General features: G+C 43.4%; 1 pseudogene across 1 annotated transcript in view; it reads left to right on the forward strand.

Moving 5' to 3' along the window:
* The window catches only part of LOC147894251 (pentatricopeptide repeat-containing protein At2g03880, mitochondrial-like), a 31,196-nt pseudogene extending 17,599 nt beyond the window's left edge, over window positions 1–13,597 (forward strand). The window contains exon 4 of the transcript XR_015542095.1: window positions 11,110–13,597. The product of XR_015542095.1 is annotated as a pentatricopeptide repeat-containing protein At2g03880, mitochondrial-like (transcript). The remainder of the gene's footprint in view (window positions 1–11,109) is intronic.
* Window positions 13,598–14,953: the final 1,356 nt, after the last annotated feature.

A 14,953-nucleotide genomic window follows, 5' to 3' on the forward strand; every position in this document is an offset into this window, starting at 1 on the left:
TCAAGATTGTAGAGTTGATGTTGAAGAAGCGAAATCTGAGAGGTGTTGCCTGTCTTGTATAGATCCTTTAGAGTGACCCATGCCTGTACTGACGTCTCGGCCATTTGGATATGTGGAAGAACAGAGTCCGCTGTAGTTCCTATGATTAATGCTAGGGCATGGGCATCTTTGTCTTCCCAAGCTTCGAGCTCCTCTCTGTCTACTGCCATGACTATCTTCCCTTGCTTGTCCACCATGTCCTCCGGCTTCACCTCCACTCCCGTTGTCAGCTTCCACAACTTCCGAGCCACTAAATGGCTCCGGATTTTCACCTTCCAGATTGGGTAGTTGGTCCCGTCTAGTTTCCCAGACTCTCCAAAGTTAGGGATAGTGAATGAGAGAAAATTGGGGGAGGAGGAAGGGAGAGCAGGGGCTGAAGAGGCTGTAGAGGTCGACATCTCTACTGTTTATACCACACAACAAAGTCAACCAAACTCAATTTTCAGTAGACCAAAACTCCGAACGCACCTGACTAAACCTGAGTCACTAGTCGATTCCCAAGAGCATCTGAATTAGGGTCGTCCTTCAGCAAGATCCCTGCCTTCAGGCTCCCACACCTGTGAACCTCCTACTTGGGCTCTGATACCATGTTAGAAATGACCCAACAAAGGGTACACACAGCGGAAGACTGATAGTATTGCCCAGGAGCTCACACACTGTGATGTGTGGAATCACAAACTTCTTAACTTATGTGCACAGATGTGCAAGCCAGTAAATAGACAATGCTTAGAGACAAATATAAAAGCAACACTTTCTATTTCCGTCCGTCCAGAAACTAGGACAGGATACAATACCAAAAGGTCCTTCTACTACAAGCCTGGCACTTCTAGATCTCTAAGCTCGCGTGCTCCACCTCGAGCATATGTAGACTCTCTGTCTAGATCCCTTCCACCTTGCTGTCCGGAAGCCAGCCTAGGTGGGCAGCACCTTGAGCTCAGCAGTCTGCAGCCCTATGTTACCCTCCTTCTCCTCCTGTGTGTAGGTCCAAGGGTGGGCCTGTGGCTGCTGCTGTCTGCTCCCCAACTGCTGCTTCAAGTGATGAATGAATGAGGCCCAATGGCCGCTTGATATAGGCCCCAAGGGGGCTGGCAAAAACTGACCTGGTAGGGGAATATGGGCCGACCAGACTGCCTCTCCCTACCTGACTTTGTAGTCTGTAAACCGACCTCCAGGAAGCCCTTGATTGGCCGACCTGGGGTGGCTCTCTTGGGCTGCTGCCAGGCCCTAAGGGCACTGGCAATGGATGCTCTAAGATCTTCAATGGGGTATGTAAGCTCTGCTAGTACCCTCTCATATAACCTGGCGGTTGCAGCTCTTAATTCTATAGGTACCTTGACTCTATCCATTCTTTTCCATAGCTTATGTTTCAGCACCATGTCAAAGGCCCTCTTGAAATCAACAAAGCAACAGTATACTGCTTTATCTTTACCCTTGACTTTTCTGTGATGGCTCTGAGTGTGAACAAATGGTCCATGTGGAGTGCTTGAGTCTGAAGCCAGCCTGAGAAAGAAGCTCAAACATTAGAGAAATCTCTCCATGTGCTTATCTTTTTTCAAAAAAATTGTGATGAGGCTGCTAACCATAATGGTTCTGTAGTTCCTTGCTTCTTCCTGATTCCCTCCCTTGAAGATTGGGACCAATGTATTGTTCTGCCAGTTTTTGGGGGATCCTTCTACTATGCTTTATTTAGATCTTCCTTGAATTTTCAGGTGTAGACCTTCTCCACCCCATTTGATCATTTCAGCAATGAGACCTTTAGGGTCCTCTGCTTTCCCATTCATGAGGCTTTGTATGGCCTTTGAGACTTCGTTGATTGTGAAGATTTGCTGAGAAGGTTTGGTTGAGGTCTTCCATTTGTGATCCTTGCTATTGTTTTTGACCCCTTGCAGATCCTTAATGTGATTTACGAGATTCTCCCGAGAGATTTCCATCTCAGTAGGGGGGGCTTTAGAGTGGAGGTCCTTCCAAAATTCCCTTGGATAGGTCCTGAGCTTTTTGAAGAGCTCTTGCTGCTTTTTTCAGAGGAAGTTTCTCTTCTTCTTTCTTGTCAAAGTCTTCTTGGGGGGCTAAGAGCCACTCTAGTATGGCTTACTATTAGCCTCAATGAGGCTGCGACGGCTTCATTTGATGCCAATTTACTCTCTCCAATTTACGTGTTGCATTCTCTCTTTTCTTTTCTTTTTGAGATATAATCATTTTAGCATTGACTGTTAGTTACAGTTTACTATTTTCGTTCTGATGTTTGCCATATCTGTGAAAAATATGAATTCTGTACCGGGTTTACATTATCTAGAGACATGTCATGATATTCCGAAGTTACAATCAAGTTATTGGTACCTTTTAGAGTTCATTAATTTGTTCAAATTTGTGATTTACTATCACACAAGTCCAGTCCTGTATGCAAAGGTTGAACCTAATGACCACCTTGATTTATGGATAATTGCCTTCTTTATTAGTCTGTTGGTTCAACTGGTACAATGTGATATAGAGCAAATCATAGCATACTTTCAATTCGAATACTTGTGCAGTTTATAAATTCAACAAGGGATTAGTGGTGGACTTGCATTGTGACTTTTCTACTACTTTTCCTGAGCATAACTTTAAACCATCTTGATTCTAGATGTTAATCAGGTTGCTAGTGTGGTAGGTGGGATTTGGCTTTTTGGCTCCCAGGCATGGTTTCATCTGGCCTTCAAGGTCCAGCGACTGTGCTGAAAAGCCAATGATTTTCATCCAAGATTGCCTAGCTTTGTTATCCTAACATATATATGGCCCCCTTGTGTGCCATTGTATCAATCATTGTCAAAGTATTATTGAATGAAGTCTTATAGAGCAGCATTAACAAAAGCCAAAAACACCAAGGATATGTAGTTGAGCTACCAGGGTTCTTCTTATTGTTGATTATATCATTCCATAAGACAAATGTGCGTTTTCTAGTTGTTCCTGAAACCATGTATAAATAGGGTTTGGCATGCTGTGGTCTGATATTTGCATTTGTATGGTTTATATTGATATATAGCTGTATGCACGTTGGTGCATGTGTGTGCGTCCGTGCGCATTCTCTTGGTACCTTTGTTTATCTAATCACGTGAATAAGAACTAACGATGAGAAGTGGCTCACACTCAGTATTCTATAATTCAGATTAAGAATGAAACCTAAGTTTTTACGCTTTATTTTACTGAATGCATTTCTTTCAGGAAAATGAAAAGAAACGGAATTTGGGAAAGGAAATTGTCTGGGGTGCAAGGCAAAATAGAAACCGGCTGGAGTCAATGGCATTCTCAAGCTCCCAGGTCCATGCAAAATTCCTAATTTGGAAACATGATGTCATTTCGTAGGTGACCTTTGTCAAAAGAGAGAGATCATAAGTGCTTTAGTTGAAATTTATTTAATTGCGCCAAATGATTCTTATGCAACGTTTTTGGAAGCAGTGCATGTAGGCATCCCACTTGCAGAATCAAACACATGGTCAGGTGAGAATGTTTTGAACGCAAGAGAGAGCATGGCTTCAAGGCAACAAGAAGTTCCAACCCAGCAGCAAACAAGTGGGGCTGTGCAGATATGCTGCAGCCCTATAAAACGTCATTTTTCCCAGAGCAGGGAAGAGTACAGAATGTGGATAGGTTTACTTGCAGTTTGAGTGTAGGATGATCACTAATATTTGATTCAGTTCCAAGTGAGAGTGGCTGGCTTTTGAATCATTCAATGGTTGATTCATTGTGTATTTTTGCTCAAGTCAACAAGGCATTAGCTGTGAAAACCATGTACTGCTCCTGAGGAGGATGCATGTTCTCCCCCTATCTGTTGCTACCTCCCAACCAGAGCTTCCACCACTGAGCACGCTTTCCTCTGGCTGGCTGGGGTCAATAGCTGAACAGTTGCCCTGCCTTCCCCATTATTCTGGTCCTTTGCCGCTGTAGCATGCAATAGTTATCCTTGAAATCATTGCGTAAGGAGGGGGTTTCTAACTGCATTACCTCTCCAGAACCTATACTATAGAACACTGGTCAGGGCTCTTACTGAAGAGTCCCATCCACTTGCAATGTATAGGTTAAGTCACTGCAATGGGAGGGAAGAACTGTCCCATCTAGAGTGCTAGGGTCCCGAGCTGTGTGGCGTATACCCTCTCACCAGGCCTTTGGAATGGCTGCCTCAATCTATCTATTGGTTGTCTTACTGCCTTACGCATGCCTCAGACAACTGGTATATTCTGTCCATGACCCATGGACGTGGTTGGGCTGCTGTCTCTAGTATGCCCAACCAATCTACTTGTTATGCACCCAAGATTGGTCCTAGACACTGAGATTCCAAATGAGTGGCTGCCAAGCCACTCATGCTATGGCATCCTGCATGCCCATTGTATCCTGCCCAAAGAAAGTTGCGGACCAGTTGTCCCCTGCATCTTTTGTGGAAACACCAGCAAGATACAATTTACGAGGACGTTGTCAAAAGAATTAACCATCACCCCCTAGGGATCCAACGAAACCCAAGCTCTCACCCCACGTTAGAGAGGTCTCTGTTTTCAGTGTAGAGAGCCCACTAACGTATGCCAGTTAATGCGGACGCCAAGAGAGAACTATTCAGGAGGAAACACACCCTCTCTAGTGGATCAGTTGATCCCTATGCAAAAAGGGCCGTGTCATTTGTGAACTTAAATTCTAGTATCTCCTTTTGACGGATTGGGATGTGCATCCCTACGATACCTGCCCCCTTCGATTGGGTAGGCTTTTACGACTAAATGGAATAGGAATGGAGCTGGTAAAATCCTTGGCCAAAGTGATAGAAAAAAACCAATCTCCTTTTGGTACCCTTTAGAAAATTCTCGTTGGCTATATCATTGGCCCTCTTAAAGTCCAAGAGGAGGTTTGCAAGGTTGAGACTCCTATTTGACCCAATCAATGGCCTCCCAAATAATCAAGATGTTGTCCATGGTGCTCTGTTTGTTGGACAAACATTATTTGGGTGCCATGGCTAACTTCTTTTTTTTTTCAGGGGGTGGGGGTGTAGGTGCTCCCATTGCAAGAGTTTGATTATACATTGGTACACATGCCGGGAAGCCACCATTTGGTGGTGGATTATTGGAGCCTGTTGGATTCAGGGGAACAACCCTCAGAGGGCATTCCGGAAGATTTACCGGATGTAGATGGTTTGACGTAGAACCCATTTAGGGCATGCATTGGTATGAATGGATGATTCAATTCGTGACGGATGGTGTTTTCCCAAAGGAGATGTCGCTAGATCAAAGAAAATGGATGGCATTGAAGAGCAGACCTTTCATCCGGAATGTTGTATCATAGAGGGGATGATCAGGTGTTACGACGATGTGTATTAGAGCATGAACGGAATGCGGTATTGACAGAGGCACATCAGGGAGTATCCGATGGTCACTTTGCAGGAGACATCACGGCAAAGAAGATTTTTCAAGCCGGGTTGTGGTGGTTGACTAGGATCAAATATGCACATGAATTTGCAAAGCGTTGTTGGTATAGTCAAAGAGATTGTTATCCGGTGAATACAGGATGGCTTTGAATCCGAGTCTTCCATTAGAATTTAGACATTTTAGAAATGGGGCCTTGACTTCATGGGTCCATTTAAGCTGGTAGCTGAGTATACAGGGAATAAGTATGTGGTGATGACCACGGACCTCTCTTTGATTGGCTATACATATGATTTTTCCATTATTTTTATTCATCTATACTTCCCATTTACTATTCAAAAAGCCTTTAATCTCAACAAATATTTCCATACATAAGTTGACCTAAGGAGGAGAAAACCTTGTTAGAAAAGGTGACCTCTCACACACAGAGGGTATCCCGTAGTCGAAAGAGTGATAGTTAGCCTAGGAATTAACACGGAAGTGTTCACTATGGAATCAATGCTTCATCAAGTGTGTGTTCTTCACAACATTCATCATGTGTGTGTACAGACTAGCAAATAGACAATGCTTGTAATGAAGGGGGAAAAGGGGCCAATTTAGAGGACCTTTAGAGGCCTCTTAGGTGGGAAATGTGAAGGGACTATATAAGTCCCCATCCACCCCTTATTGTACACCGTTTGATGTGACATCTAATCCTATCTACTCCCACCTCCTTCCTCCTACATGCTGCCGACCCTCTCTCTCCCAATCTCTCTCTCTCTCTCTTCCTCTCACCCCTTTTCTCTCTCTTCCTCCCTCATTCTCCCTGTGATGTCCGAGGGTTGTCACTTCTATTGCAAACCTCACAGTTCTTGACTTGCGGGACGGAAACTGAGGTGTGCTACCTTCATCTTTAGAACTGGATTGAAGATCTCTCGTAACACTCTTTACCACCTCCTGATACCTCAAGGGCATAGAGTGATCACCCGAGGATGAGGCACATTCGGAGATAGTGGTTGTCACCCTTGTAGCGCCATGACTAGGAGATAGCGCAGGATTGCGCCCAAAGGCAACCGGCAGCATTCTATCTCTGATTTCATGCTCCCGATGTCGGAAAGGTCACCTCCCCATCTGTAAGCCCCCAAATGAGGAGAGCGTGGGGGAGGGAGACCTAGGGCAGAAGATGGCCTAAAGAAGAGCAAGACAGAGGGGGCTGCCACATGGGCAGCACCTCACAAGAGAAGAAGACTGCAACAGATGGCGCCAAGTACAAGGCCTGGAAATGGTTTGGAAGGAGGCAGATCTGGAGCACCAGGAAAGGGACAGAAGCGCTTGGGATGTGCTGGCCTATGGGCAGATAAGGAGCTTACAGGAGGGCCTAGCAGCCGCAAAGGGAGGGGCTGCAAAAAGGCAGCACCATGGAGCTGGCTGGTCGGTCATATCTGGTCAGCCATGTGGACCAGCCCACGGCCCCATACATAGGGGGGAGTGGAGGGGGCCAGCCACTCAGCTGGCACACAAAAGAAGGGGGCTGGACCCCCACTTAAATGCAGATGGCACACAGCCCAAGAGCAGCTTCCTACAGCCCAAAATATAGGGCTGGTGGGGGAAGGTTTTATGGCAGGCTGAGTTGGCCATTAAGAGGCAGGCCAGTCGACTATTTCAGGGGGCACTAGAGGCCTATAAAAGCAGCCCTTTGGTGGGGCATAAATCATCCAGCAGGAGCAGCAAGCCAGCAGCAGATTGCAGCAGGAGGAGGCCAGCCAGACAGGCTTTCATAAGCCCAAGGAAGGTGTCCAGGACCTGCAGACAAAGAGCTTGGAAGAGGCTTCACCCTTGGCTGTCATCTTGGACAGCAAGGTGCAAGGATCACGGATGGAGAGTCTACATATGCTCGAGGTGGAGCACGCAGGCTCAAGTTCTAGAGATATCCGGCAGATAGTAGAAGTGTGTGGTGGTAAAATTGAAGGACCATGCTCTGGGGGGAGAGGGGAGATAGATGGGACCACAGTCGTGACACTGGAGCATATTTCACTTTGTACTTAGATGACAGATGATCTGATGATGAGGATGATAGTGATGATATAGAGGATTATTTTGATATGACTATGTAACATTTAGCTTTTTGCTTTTGCATGGATGTTGATGCTGCATTAGTAATGCCACCCTTTCAGCTTGCTTGTATCAAGTTTCTCACAGTCTCATAGACCCATCGGTCTTCCGGAGACGTTAATAATCTCTCTCTCTCTCTCTCTCTCTCTTCGCAGGTACATGACCTCACAGTACCCCCTCCTCCACTCGGAGCTGACCACTCATATCTGGCCTTCCGTATCTTAGTTACCATGCCAGTCACAGAGAGAGCTCGTGCCACGCTTGCTCGTACCCAAATCCACTTTGATCATGCCCTCGGCCCAATATATGTTAGTCACTTATGGTATGGCGACAGAAGGGAATAATTGAATATGAAGAAGAGTAATAAATCATATTAAAATATCGTGAAAAGGAGAACAAAATATGATAGTCTATATAGGATCTATGATAATCTAGGTGAGCTAAGAGTTTTTTATGATTAAATAAGCATGATTATGTGCATTGATAAGGATGAGAAGACGTATATCATGTGCTATGTATGAATTACGAAATACAATTACTTAGAGGGCTTGTATCCTCATAGCTTGCTTGAGTAGATGCCATTCCTAGCTTAATTGTAGATAACAAAATTATTATTGTGTGAAAGAGAAGAAAAAGCATATGATATTTTTGCTAAGCAAGAGGGAAGGCATGATTGTTCACTAGCAAGCTTTTTTGCTATGGTAATTTCTTTACAAGTGTTTTATAGCAGCTGAAGAAAATACATATTGGATCATTACTAGCTACCAAGTTAAATCAGAAACTTTGACGTGCGATTAGACAATGACGTACATATATCCTTATGTTGATCACAAAATAGTATATGTCACTTATTACTACTCGCATCATAAGGAAAAAATAATTATGCTTTGTATTTGTTATTGTTTCTCAATATCACACTGGTATGGGACAGTATAGATATTGAGAAATATGACAAATGTAATGCTGGGGTCTATACCAAAATAACATAAGCAATGAATGGATGTGTACTTTCTCTTGGTACAGAATAAGAATAAAAATAATCTTTCATAAGTTTTGAATTGGCTAAATTCATTATCTCTTGGTTCATGAGAGCTTAAGATCTCTCGAAGAATTTTTTTGACCATGGTGATATAAATATCCAAGAGAGTACTCTTCACATCTCACTCGTTGACTTGAAAAGTCAAATACACAACTAAGGTCAGTTGCAATCCAAGCAAAAGAGATGTTACGGAATTATATTTCCGATATTTCTTGATATGGAAATTATTTTATTTTAGTCAAGTATGACTATGGCAAAGTATTCCATAGGAGCGCACTGGATGCGGCGGGGTCCTTAGTGGATGTATTATGGGGTTTAGTTGGGGATGCCTAACTACCTTTGTTTTGCCAGGCTATTGTGGGTGATTCCATGTTAATACTAATGTCGCTAGTGTTACTGGTGTTATTGCAATTGATTGCAAGGTGTGTATTTTGATGTGCGTATATCAATCGTGGAATTTGTGTTGGGATTAACTGGTGTGATGATTCATCAATTGATTGTAACAACTAACACAATTGATGGCTTGAGTACAGATGATGAGTTGGATAATAAGAAACAGAGATGGTGAAGGTGATTTGGATTGATCGAAGTATCGAATGGTTACCAAAGGCCATGGGTCATATTGTAAAGTAATGAATATTAAGCCATGGGCTAATTTATTTTATTAATTGTGGATGAGGGCATATTAAGCCTTGTGATATTTTAAGCTCATGGAGCTATGTTGAGCAATCCCTTTAATTATGAACAAGGCATGCTTTTGGATATACTATTATTGGCTCTGTGTTTTTGGAATTACAATTATAAATACTCTAGATGGGAAGCAAGAGCCACTACCATTTGACTTGCCAGATATACTCAGTCTACGCTCCCAACTCAGCTTGGGAAGGAACTCTGCTTTGGGATAACAATGTGATATAGACAAATCTGATTCTCTTGGGAGACTTCAACATGGTAGAAACCAAGAGGGATAGATGGCAAGGGTTGGGGAATGTCAGGTGAATCCCTTGATGCACGTGGAAAATGCTCCTGAGGTCCCAAATTGGGAGTAAGGGGTGTAATGGCAGAGTGAGAATGGTTGCTTAGAATCGAGATAGAAAAAGTGTTCCATGTTTATGCCTTTGTCTTGCACTGGCCCCTTCTGCCCCCGAGCTAGGCAAGAGGGGTCAGCCCAGCTCAGAGTGGGAGAAACAAAGAGGGCTTTCTGCCCTTCCCTTGACCTGAGCGGAGAGTCTGACCACTGAGCGCAAAGATACTAGAGAAGGGGGTGAGCAGAGAGGTTACCTGAAGAGAGAGAGAGACAGAGACAGAGACAGAGACAGAGAGAGCGAGATTCATTAATGTCTCAAGGATCTGTGAGATTGAAAGAGTTTACAATTGATATGAAGATAAGTAAAGGAGTGCTAGAAAAGAATAAGCTGTTTGTCATGAGTTTCAATCTTATATTAAATTGCCAAAATGAACAATGAATGAAAACAAGCATATCAGACTGATTTTTTTGCAAAAAGGAAGTTCTAATTAATCCATAAAACGGTTCCGCAAGTGGAGTTATATACACTAATTATTGAACAAAGCACACCATTGCATCTTAGAAGAGATTTATGCCTTAGGCATAACCTACTCACTTTCATGCTAGCCTCTCTTGAAATAGGCACACCAAATGGCCGGGGAGACTCCTATTCACTTCAATGCGAGCCTTTTCTTGTAATAGGCACGCCAATTGGTCATCTCCATCCATGTCTTAGGCCTAACATGAGCTTTCACATGCTCACCTGTTGGCAAATGAGTATGAAGATATTTTGCATTCCATATTCTTCCCTAATGTTCTCAAGTCTAAGAGCCTAATGAACCACAAGAAAATGATAAGAAGCTTCTTAGAAGAAAATGGTACAGGCTTCTTAGCTCCTCTAGCAATAGCTGGCACCAGTCACAGGCGGGGCTACATATCCAGTTTGGGGAAGCAATTCAAGAAGAATTGAATCTGTATGATTCACGTGAACATCTCAGAGTGAAAGATCCTAGCCACTCCTTTGCTTCTTTGGCATGGTGAGATGGATTACTCACAAAATTTAATCCCTGTTGGAGTACTGAAAATCTTGCTGCAAAATCAGCTAGCTGTCTATTTTTACTGTTGTCAAATAGACTGTTTCCTTGGATCTATATGTCCATGGTAGTAGCCAGCCAGTAGCCTATCCAACTTCTAGCTTTACTCCAATCTGTTTTGGACCTCTCTGCTTGGTATAAGTGGTCAATATATAAATCTGAATGATCCTACATTTTGTGCAGAAACAATCATGCAAAGAAAGCCAACTTGCAGAAATACGGAAAGGACTCGCAGTTATGATTGACCTTGCTTTGGACTAGCACAGCTTCAGCTTTCTGGAGGGATGCACAGATTTCAAGAGGAAACATTTCTAAAAGAAATAAGTTTTTTAGTGTAGTGGCTAACGACTCCAGTATCCTGTATATGTAATCAATGATCTCTCTCTCTCTCTCTCTCGTCTTCCTAAGTATTAAGATGCATGATCAAAGCCTAACACTTTGACACTTGGCTGATATATGCAGAGTGGCCAGGAATGATGGTGCTTTGAGCTCAGCCGAGTTCTTTCAAGATTTAAAAAAGCTTTGCGAAGAAGGGCACATCAATGAGGCAATTCAGTCAGTGCAGCTTATGAACCAGCGTGGAAGTTCTGTTTCCACAAACATATTTTATTGTCTTCTGCAAGGTTGCACGAGCAAGAAAGATTTGGCTTCAGGGAGGAAAGTGTGTAGCCTTATTACGAGAAACAGGCTTCAATTGAGTGCCTTTTTGGGCAGCCATATGATTCGCATGTTCGCTTCGTGTGGGAGTTTATCGGAAGCAAACGAGGTTTTTAGCAAGCTGCCCCAACCAAATAGGTTTGCTTGGGGTGAGATCATATCTGCACATGTTAAGCTTGGCAACAGTGAGCAGGCCATTAAACTCTATCACCACTTGCAGAAGTCAGGTGTATCACCTGACGGGCACATTTTTGTTGCCGTGCTACAAGCATGTGCAAGTGCAGTTGCCCTAAGCCAGGGCGAGCTAATACATGCCCATATTACTGAGAGTGGGTTAGATTCAAACATATTTGTTGTGTGCAGCCTTGTGGACATGTATGCTCAATGTGGTAATCTTAAGGATGCGTGCAGAGCATTTGAAAGATTGCCAGACCGAAATGTGGTCATATGGAATGCACTGATCGCAGGGTATGCTCGGCATGGTTATGATCAAGATGCAAGTCGTCTTTTTAAACAAATGAAACATGAAGGCATGGAGCCAAACAGGAAGACATGGAATGCAATGATTTCAGGTTCTGCCCAAAATGGGCGTGGTGATGAAGCACTCAGTCTTCTACAGCAGATGCAACATGAGGGCATGAAGCCAAACTGTGTGACATGGAATGCAATAATAACAGGTTATACTCAGCATGGACATGGTCAAGAGGCTCTCCAAGTTTTCCTGAAAATGCAGCAGGAGGGCATGGTGCCAAATTATGTCACATTCATCAGCATCCTGAAAGCCTGTGCCAGTATAGCAGCCCTAGAGCATGGCAAATTGATCCATGCTCATGCCATTGAAAGTGGTTGTGAGTGGGATGCTGTTGTAGGGAACACAGTCATAAAACTTTATTCACAGTGCGGGAGCCTTGAAGATGCGTGTGGGGTTTTTAATAGATTGCCAGAACGTGATACTGTGACATGGAATGCAATGATCTCAGCTTATGCCCATCATAGCAATTATAGACTGGCCCTGCAATGCTTTGACGATATGCAACAAGAAGGATTCCAGCCAGATGTTGTTACATTTACATGTCTTTTATCTGCATGCAGTCATTTGGGCCTAGTAGATGAGGGCTGCCATCATTTGGAGTTGATGAAAGAGGGTCATGGCATTGCACCAGTACATGAACATTATAACTGTGTGGTTGACCTCCTTGGCCGTACAGGACGCTTGACTGAGGCGATAGACTTACTCCAGACTATGCCCTTCCTGTCTGACACAGGAGGTTGGATGTCTTTGCTCAGTCACTGTCAAACTCATGGCAATGCGGTCCTAGGAAGACAATGTTTTGACAATGTAGTAGCCATGGATGGCAAAGATTCTGCGGCCTATGTTCTAATGTCGAATATTTATGCTAATGCTGGTATGTGGGAGTATGTTCACCAGTAGAAGATCTGAGGACCTTTGCAAATGCAGCAAGGAAGCCAGGGAAGGCCTTTATTGAAGTCCATAACAAGGTGCATGATTTTGTTGTTGGAGACAAAAAGTCATCCAGGGACTGACAATATCTGTCCAAGGCTCAGAAAACTGAGAGAGAGGACGAATGATGAATGCTATATGCTACACTCAGACTCACTGGGAGAAATTGGCCTAGTTTTGGGGCTCATCAAGTTTACCAGAAGGTGTGACTATTCGAGTATCTAAAATCTTCATATTTGTGCAGACTGTTGTGATGCCACCAGAATTATAGCTAGAAAAGCGAAGGATTATAGTAACAGATACATACCGTGTTCATTACTTATTGATGGAGCATGTTCCTGTAATGATTTCTTCTGAGAGGGCATAAGAACCAATTCAACCAGAGCATAATGAGTATGGGGTAAATGCTATTCTCAAGCATCAATGGGGGTGACCTTTAAGCTTGTGCTGTGAGACAAATTCCTTGGGCTGCATGGATGTATGTTGGCAATACCTCTCTGGTAGCTGACTGCTCTTGAATTTGTAAACCAACGAGCCTGCCATATGTATATGCCTACCAGGGATTTGCGAGATGGAGCCATGTCCATTGCTTGCTCTATTGAGCATCCTTATCCATTGTTAAAGGTGGTGCCACTGCTCTTCAAAACCACAACTTGATGCTGTAGGGAGAATCCTTCTTAAGCAGAAGGGGACTGCTCTCACAAGGTCCCATCATGCCAGGCAGGCAGAATATCCTATAGTATCTTCTCACCTTGGAAATATTTGCCATGAAGGCCAAAATCTAGTGCTTAAAGTGATAGCCATTGACCAATAAGGAAACAAGGATCCCGTAGCAGGGTTCAAATCCATTTATAAGACTCTTTTGAAATCTATTAATAGGCCCAAAGAGCTACCCTACAATTGGGACCATGACATTGTCTTTCTGTGAGTAAAAGATCTTTTGGATTAAAAAAATCAGATGACTTATGAAACGAAAATCTCGTAGGCTTCAAATAATGCTTTTGCAATTGTTGGAACCACATGTATAGCTATTTGTCCTGCTAATCTAGAGACTTCTATCATGTGCCGTATTACTCTCATAAAGCTGGTGGTAAAGGGGTTATGGGGGAGTCTGAATGGTGCCTGGGATATAAGGTGATTCTGATCTAAGTGTGTGCCCTAACCATGTGGAATAGATTGCTCTTAGTGCATAATGTATTTGAGTGTGTCCCAAGGATCAAATTCTAAGAATGCCTTGCTGGGCATCTCAGATTCAGGGCCCCTCCCAGGCCATATTTCTTGTGTTGATTATTTTCTTGACCCTAGGCTCTTTATATGAACCTTCTAATAGCTGAAACATACACTCAAAAAATCCAAATGCACTTATATGAGTGTGGTACAAGTGAATGGGGGAGGACTATAGTTCTTGGTCTGCCAATGTTAAAGCTTCTCGTGGATGCTCTTGAGCAATGGAAAGTGGCGACAGCCAAGGTTAGTGGGAAGAGCCCACAGGCCTTTGCAGGGAATATAAACAGGAAAGTCACATTCGTGGACTCAGGTTTTTGCATTGCAAGTGTCGTGGCCCTGGCTACTCATTGGTCCAATTGGTGGATCAATCAGTACCTACGTGAATTCATTGATAGTTGATGAAAATTGCTTCTCGGATTACTTCCTGCTTGCTCGTAAGGGTGAGCCCTTGAGTTGTGCAATAAACAAAGTACACTGGTAGCATTGCTGGAATTTAAAATCATATCTGTGGAGGACAGTATACTTATTGAGAGGGTATTTCATTAAATGGATGGTTGGTGTCCCACCGATATTTCTAAATGGGAGTTTGTAGATAGCACTGGAAGACAAGCTGGGACCATACAGTATGTGCCGTATGTACATCACAAGTACTGGTACATGCACATTTATGATTTTTTTTAAAAAGGTGCTTCAAGACACCCTATGATGTATAATGTATCATGTCTAATATGACATGTCATGAGTCATGACTCAAAACATGTAACTCATGAATCAAGACTCTGAATCCTCTTCTTTAGATGATGAGATAGAGGCAAAACCTCCCTGTGACAGTATTGTCATCAATGTCCTACACAGTCTCATGGATTTCTATCTCTTGCCTAACCTACCCTTTCTTGTCCTCATCATTTTGAGAATTCATCTTCAGGTGGAGGTGCCTTCATTACATTCCTTGTAAAGGAG

The sequence above is a fragment of the Dipteris shenzhenensis genome, chromosome 14, assembly GCF_047967505.1.
Source record: "Dipteris shenzhenensis isolate YYH24624 ecotype China chromosome 14, Dip_SZ_1.0, whole genome shotgun sequence".
In the NCBI taxonomy this organism is placed as follows: domain Eukaryota; kingdom Viridiplantae; phylum Streptophyta; class Polypodiopsida; order Gleicheniales; family Dipteridaceae; genus Dipteris; species Dipteris shenzhenensis.